We start from the raw sequence: 5,822 nt of genomic DNA on the forward strand, positions 1-5,822 counted from the left end.
TCACGGTACTTGTTGACTATCGGTCTCTCGGTCGTATTTAGCCTTAGATGGAGTTTACCACCCACTTAGGGCTGCACTCTCAAGCAACCCGACTCACGGGAGGCTTCGTCCCGGGCGCGCAACGGCGGAGACGGGCCTGGCACCCACTCTGGGACAAGCCCCTGTCAGGGGGACTTGCACCGTCGCAAACTCCCGGGAACGTTGCCTCCCATACACCACATTTCCCGACCGCCTGCAAGGACGGGGGATTCGGTGCTGGGCTAGGTCCCGTTTCGCTCGCAGCTACTCGGGGAATCCCTGTTGGTTTCTTTTCCTCCGCTGGCACCAGACTTGCCCTCCAATTGATCCTCGTTAAAGGATTTAGAGTGTACTCATTTCAATTACGGGGCCTCAAAAGAGTCCCGTATTGTTATTTTTCGTCACTACCTCCCCGTGCCGGGAGTGGGTAATTTGCGCGCCTGCTGCCTTCCTTGGATGTGGTAGCCGTTTCTCAGGCTCCCTCTCCGGAATCGAACCCTGATTCTCCGTTACCCGTAACAACCATGGTAGGCAAGTAACCTACCATCGAAAGTTGATAAGGCAGACACTTGAAAGAAACGTCGCCGGCTCATGGCCATGCGATCAGCACAAAGTTATCCAGAGTCACCACAGAGTACGGGCAGAGCCCGATGGGTCTTGGTCTAATAAAAGCGCCCGTCAGCCAAAGGCCTTCAGGCTCAATGCATGTATTAGCTCTAGAATTGCCACAGTTGTCCAAGTAGAAAGAAACGATCTAAGGAACCATAACTGATTTAATGAGCCATTCGCGGTTTCGCCTTATTTCGGCATGTACTTAGACATGCATGGCTTAATCTTTGAGACAAGCATATGATTACTGGCAGGATCAACCAGGTATGATGCATAGGCATTCCCTTTTCGCCCCAGAAGGGTGCCTCGTCGCCGCCGATAGGGCCGCCATAAACCCCCAGCGCGCGACGCATCTTTTTCGCGGCAGCTTGCGCTGCCCGTGCATCGTTCGAGCTCGCTGCGGCATCCGACCCGTAGGTACGGCAATCGCCACGCGGCAAGAGAGCACGTGTGCCTTTAGGCAAAGCATTTGTAACGCGCCCACCAGTGCGCACATCGGCCTCTAGGGCCGCAGCATTAGGCAACTGGACGGCGCTTGCTGCGTAGCCGAGACGGCCAAGCCGCCAGACGACGGGACACGCCCGCGTCTTCGGCGCGCTCGCACGGAATCGAGTCCGGGTAGCACGGAACACACCTCGTAAAACGTGGAAACAGCGTCGTCCGACAACCAGCCCCTATCGCAGACGCGGATGAGGCTGCAGACGAATGCCGTGGGGTCCGAGGGACGGGGACACGCTGGGCACGAGGCCGCATATCAGACCCGGTCACGGCGCGCACACGCGGGCGCGCGCCGCCGACTGCTCCACTGGGACCCCCATATAATAGCAGCGATAAGTACCCAGACCTCCGTGGGTGAGTAAATCGCCGTACTCGTGCCACTTTCGCCGCAAGGGCCGCACAAATCGTGCGCGCTTTGCCGCGGCATCACAACGCCGCGCTTCCGCGGCGCCCCGCACGAGCCGTACTCGTGGACATAGCCGTCGGGCGAACCGCCGTACTCGAGGCGCGTTCGCCGCAAGAGCCGCTCAAATCGTGCGCGCTTTCCTGCGGCATCGCACGAAAGCGCTGCCCCGGCGCCCCGCACGAGCCGTACTCGTGGACATTGTCATCGGGCGAACCGCCGTACTCGAGGCGCGTTGGCGGCAAGACCCCCACAAATCGTGCGCGCTTTGCTGCGGCATCGCACAAAAGCGCATCCCCGGCGCCCCGCACGAGCCGTACTCGTGGACATAGCCGTCGGGCGAAGCGCCGTACTCGAGGCGCGTTCGCCGCAAGAGCCGCTCAAATCGTGCGCGCTTTCCTGCGGCATCGCACGAAAGCGCTGCCCCGGCGCCCCGCACGAGCCGTACTCGTGGACATGGTCATCGGGCGAACCGCCGTACTCGAGGCGCGTTCGCCGCAAGAGCCGCTCAAATCGTGCGCGCTTTCCTGCGGCATCGCACGAAAGCGCTGCCCCGGCGCCCCGCACGAGCCGTACTCGTGGACATGGTCATCGGGCGAACCGCCGTACTCGAGGCGCGTTCGCCGCAAGAGCCGCTCAAATCGTGCACGCTTTCCTGCGGCATCGCACGAAAGCGCTGCCCCGGCGCCCCGCACGAGCCGTACTCGTGGACATAGCCGTCGGGCGAACCGCCGTACTCGAGGCGCGTTCGCCGCAAGAGCCGCTCAAAACGTGCGCGCTTTCCTGCGGCATCGCACAAAAGCGCTTCCCCGGCGCCCCGCACGAGCCGTACTCGTGGACATTGTCATCGGGCCAACCGCCGTACTCGAGGCGCGTTGGCGGCAAGAGCCCCTCAAATCGAGCGCGCTTTGCTGCGGCATCGCAAAAAAGCACTTCCGCGGCGCCCCGCACGAGCCGTACTCGTGGACATTGTCATCGGGCGAACCGCCGTACTCGAGGAGCGTTCGCCGCAAAAGCCACTCAAATCGTGCGCGCTTTGCTGCGGCATCGCACAACCGCGCTTCCGCGGCGCCCCGCACGAGCCGTACTCGTGGACATAGCCGTCGGGCGAGCCGCCGTACTCGAGGCGCGTTCGCCGCAAAACTCGCATAAATAATGCACAAACTCATGAAAATCACATCTGCCGAGGCCGCCTAAAGCCCGAATTCACCTCCCGGGCGTCGAGAGGTCCGTTTCGGACTTTGCTGACAAAGCGGACGCTTTACTGTTTCGCGTCTGCCTAGGCGGTATGCCCCCTTATATATGCAGCGATAAGTACCCAGACCCCCGCGGGTCATAAGCGCGTCTACCGGAGCGGGCTTCAAACGAACGTAACTCTGCCTTCCGTTGCGCGAAAGGGACGGGAAAGGTCTCAAAATATTCGCCTTTCTCAGCCCCACACGCGGAACTAAAAATTGAGCGGCTGCGCCCACGGGAACGGCCGTGAACATTCGAAAAGGCGGCCCCTTGCGAACCTGGTCAATCACCCGCTGCTCCGGCTACAGTGGAAGCAGCGGGTCGAGGAGGACTGCACAAGATGGGCGGCAGCGCGGCCGACACGTGGCGTAAATTTCGTCTCGTTCCGCCAGGTGAAAGTGCCTTTAAATATTCGAAAACCGTTTACCGCGTCCGCCGGGGAGGCAACCGCGTCTGCCTAGGCGGGACCGCGTCTGCCTAGGCGAGCTTCAAACGAGCGTAACTCTCACTTGCGTTGCGCGAAAGGGACGAGAAAGGTCTCAAAATGCTCGCCTTTCTCAGCCCCACACGCGGATCTAAAAATGGAGCGGATTCGTCCACGGGAACGGCCGCGAAGATTAGAAAAGGCGGCCCCTTGCGAGCCTGGTCAATCACCTGCTGCTCCGGCTACAGTGCAAGCAGCGAGTCCGCGATAACTGCACAAGATGCGCGCCGGCGCGGCCGAACCGTGGCGTAAATTTCGTCGCGCTCCGCCAGTTCAAAGTGCCTTTAAAAATTCGAAGACAATTTACCGCGTCTGCCTAGGCGGGACCGCGTCTGCCTAGGCGAGCTTCAAACGAGCGCAACTCTCACTTGCGTTGCGCGAAACGGACGGGAAAGGTCTCAAAATGTTCGCCTTTCTCAGCCCAACGCGCGCAACTAGAAATTGAGCGGCTGCGCTCAAGGCAACGGCCGCGAGAATTCGAAAAGGCGGCCCCTTGCGATACTGGTCAATCGCCCGCTGCTCCGGCTGCAGTGGACGCAGCGGGTCGGCGATGACTGCACAAGATGCGCGCCGGCGCAGCCGAACCGTGGCGTAAATTTCGTCGCGCTCCGCCAGTTCAAAGTGCCTTTAAAAATTCGAAGACCGTTTACCGCGTCCGCCGGGGAGGCAACCGCGTCTGCCTAGGCGGGACCGCGTCTGCCTAGGCGAGCTTCAAACGAGCGTAACTCTCACTTGCGTTGCGCGAAACGGACGGGAAAGGTCTCAAAATGTTCGCCTTTCTCAGCCCAACGCGCGGAACTAAAAATGGAGCGGATTCGCCCACGGGAACGGCCGCGAAGATTAGAAAAGGCGGCCCCTTGCGATACTGGTCAATCGCCCGCTGCTCCGGCTACAGTGCAAGCAGCGAGTCCGCGATGACAGCACAAGATGCGCGCCGGCGCGGCCGAACCGTGGCGTAAATTTGGTCGCGCTCCGCCAGTTCAAAGTGCCTTTAAAAACTCGAAGACCATTTACCGCGTCCGCCGGGGAGGCAACCGCGTCTGCCTAGGCGAGCTTCAAACGAGCGTAACTCTCACTTGCGTTGGGCGAAAGGGACGGGAAAGGTCTCAAAATGTTCGCCTTTCTCAGCCCCACACGCGGATCTAAAAATGGAGCGGATTCGCCCACGGGAACGGCCGCGAAGATTAGAAAAGGCGGCCCCTTGCGAGACTGCTCAATCGCCCGCTGCTCCGGCTACAGTGCAAGCAGCGGGTCGGCGATGACTGCACAAGATGCGCGCCGGCGCGGCCGAACCGTGGCGTAAATTTGGTCGCGCTCCGCCAGTTCAAAGTGCCTTTAAAAACTCGAAGACCGTTTACCGCGTCCGCCGGGGAGGCAACCGCGTCTGCCTAGGCGGGACCGCGTCTGCCTAGGCGAGCTTCAAACGAGCGTAACTCTCACTTGCGTTGCGCGAAAGGGACGGGAAAGGTCTCAAAATATTCGCCTCTCTCAGCCCAACACGCGGAACTAAAAATTGAGCGGCTGCGCCCACGGGAACAGCCGCGAAGATTAGAAAAGGCGGCCCCTTGCGAGCCTGGTCAATCGCCCGCTGCTCCGGCTGCAGTGGAAGCAGCGAGTCGGCGATGACTGCACAAGATGCGCGCCGGCGCGGCCGAACCGTGGCGTAAATTTCGTCGCGCTCCGCCAGTTCAAAGTGCCTTTAAAAATTCGAAGACCGTTTACCGCGTCCGCCGGGGAGGCAACCGCGTCTGCCTAGGCGGGACCGCGTCTGCCTAGGCGAGCTTCAAACGAGCGTAACTCTCACTTGCGTTGCGCGAAAGGGACGAGAAAGGTCTCAAAATGTTCGCCTTTCTCAGCCCAACGCGCGGAACTAAAAATGGAGCGGATTCGCCCACGGCAGCGGCCGCGAAGATTAGAAAAGGCGGCCCCTTGCGAGCCTGGTCAATCACCCGCTGCTCCGGCTACAGTGCAAGCAGCGAGTCCGCGATGACAGCACAAGATGCGCGCCGGCGCGGCCGAACCGTGGCGTAAATTTGGTCGCGCTCCGCCAGTTCAAAGTGCCTTTAAAAACTCGAAGACCATTTACCGCGTCCGCCGGGGAGGCAACCGCGTCTGCCTAGGCGGGACCGCGTCTGCCTAGGCGAGCTTCAAACGAGCGTAACTCTCACTTGCGTTGCGCGAAAGGGACGGGAAAGGCCTCAAAATGTTCGCCTTTCTCAGCCCCACACGCGGATCTAAAAATGGAGCGGATTCGCCCACGGGAACGGCCGCGAAGATTAGAAAAGGCGGCCCCTTGCGAGCCTGGTCAATCACGTGCTGCTCCGGCTACAGTGCAAGCAGCGAGTCCGCGATAACTGCACAAGATGCGCGCCGGCGCGGCCGAACCGTGGCGTAAATTTCGTCGCGCTCCGCCAGTTCAAAGTGCCTTTAAAAATTCGAAGACCATTTACCGCGTCTGCCTAGGCGGGACCGCGTCTGCCTAGGCGAGCTTCAAACGAGCGTAACTCTCACTTGCGTTGCGCGAAAGGGACGGGAAAGGTCTCAAAATGTTCGCCTTTCTCGGCCCCACACGCG

At 60.7% G+C, this 5,822-nt stretch overlaps 1 non-coding gene across 1 annotated transcript in view; it reads right to left on the reverse strand.

Moving 5' to 3' along the window:
• The window catches only part of LOC149324582 (large subunit ribosomal RNA), a 3,965-nt gene extending 3,574 nt beyond the window's left edge, over positions 1–391 (reverse strand). Inside the window, exon 1 of the ribosomal RNA XR_016286775.1 lies at positions 1–391. This exon is cut by the window's left edge and continues 3,574 nt beyond it. This is a non-coding gene — a ribosomal RNA (large subunit ribosomal RNA).
• Between the last annotated feature and the right edge of the window lie 5,431 nt (positions 392–5,822).

The sequence above is a fragment of the Amblyomma mixtum genome, unplaced genomic scaffold (genome assembly GCF_055824585.1).
Source record: "Amblyomma mixtum isolate Tamu unplaced genomic scaffold, ASM5582458v1 scaffold_21, whole genome shotgun sequence".
In the NCBI taxonomy this organism is placed as follows: domain Eukaryota; kingdom Metazoa; phylum Arthropoda; class Arachnida; order Ixodida; family Ixodidae; genus Amblyomma; species Amblyomma mixtum.